This window comes from Ranitomeya imitator, chromosome 1, assembly GCF_032444005.1.
Source record: "Ranitomeya imitator isolate aRanImi1 chromosome 1, aRanImi1.pri, whole genome shotgun sequence".
In the NCBI taxonomy this organism is placed as follows: domain Eukaryota; kingdom Metazoa; phylum Chordata; class Amphibia; order Anura; family Dendrobatidae; genus Ranitomeya; species Ranitomeya imitator.
In genome coordinates, this window is record NC_091282.1 from 434,798,039 (window position 1) to 434,799,392 (window position 1,354).

Genomic DNA, 1,354 nt, shown 5'->3' on the forward strand with positions numbered 1-1,354 from the left:
AATAAAAAGGTTGTCAGTTATAGAACTGAAGCTTCAGAATGTTTGCAAGTCATGCTTTTGCATTGCAAGAGCAGTTGTTGGTTTGTTGGTGATGGGACATTACGTTAAGAGTGTGATTTCAAACTAAAAATGAAATGACTTGTGTTGTTAAAGGGAACCTGTCACCTGAATTTGGCGGGACTGGTTTTGGGTCATATGGGCGGAGTTTTCGGGTGTTTGATTCACCCTTTCCTTACCCGCTGGCTGCATGCTGGCTGCAATATTGGATTGAAGTTCATTCTCTGTCCTCCATAGTACACACCTGCACAAGGCAAGATTGCTTTGCACAGGCGTGTACTATGGAGGACAGAGAATGAACTTCAATCCAATATTGCAGCCAGCATGCAGCCAGCGGGTAAGGAAAGGGTGAGTCAAACACCTGAAAACTCCGCCCATATGACCCAAAACCAGTCCCGCCAAATTCAGGTGACAGAGTCCCTTTAATGCAACTGAATGGCTATTGCACTGTTCGAAATAGAGATCAAAAGATAGGGCAAAGTTTCGCTGGCTTCATAGCTCAGTGGTTAGAGCACTGGTCTTGTAAACCAGGGGTCGTGAGTTCAATTCTCACTGGAGCCTTTGTGTTATTTTGAAACTGAATAGTTTGATACTTGAGCTTATCTATAAAAAAATACCTGCTAAGGTGAAGGTTTATTATACTGAGAAAAAAATGTTCAGACTTAGTAATTACATTACTTGGAGAGTTTTCATCCATTTCAGGTTTTCAAAAAAACGTTGTGGCAAAGAAAAAAAATACTTGTTGCTTCTGTGAAGCCGATTCTGAGGAAAACTACTCCAAACTAGGCACATTCAAAACAAAAATCTGCAAAAAAAGGCCTTAAGAGTGAAAATCTCATTGCAAACTCTGCAAAAAATCCCCAGGAAACACATCATGAACATAAAAACTCTTCCCAGAAGTACCTAATAAAGTGGTGTTTTCCTCAGTGGTTTCTGCTTGCAAAACTCATTGTTTTTAAATGCCTTAATAAAATTCCATCTGCAAATAACCTAAAGATTCACACTGAGGTTTTTTTAGGAACTTTTGATCAAAACTTTTCCAAACACCATTAGGAGTTCAAAAAACACAAGTTTTGTTTGAAGTGTTGGACTGCGCACACACTCAGTTTTTTAATGAATTTTTGGAACAGGAACTGGTATGTGCATATGACGGCTTTTAAACTCAGGACAACTTGATGAGTTTTTCACGCAGAAGACTTTTCAAGAAATTTAGGACATTTCTTCCCCTGAATCGTCTTTTGTGTCATCTTTTTGGTTGTTTCCTGGACAATTTTGAGACAGCTTTTTTGAAAGGTTT

At 39.0% G+C, this 1,354-nt stretch overlaps 1 non-coding gene across 1 annotated transcript; it reads left to right on the plus strand.

The window, feature by feature from the left end:
* The first annotated feature begins 545 nt into the window (after nucleotides 1-545).
* On the plus strand, nucleotides 546-618 carry TRNAT-UGU (transfer RNA threonine (anticodon UGU)). Its single transcript has one exon. It is a non-coding gene; the product is annotated as a tRNA-Thr (tRNA).
* The last annotated feature ends 736 nt before the right edge of the window (nucleotides 619-1,354 follow it).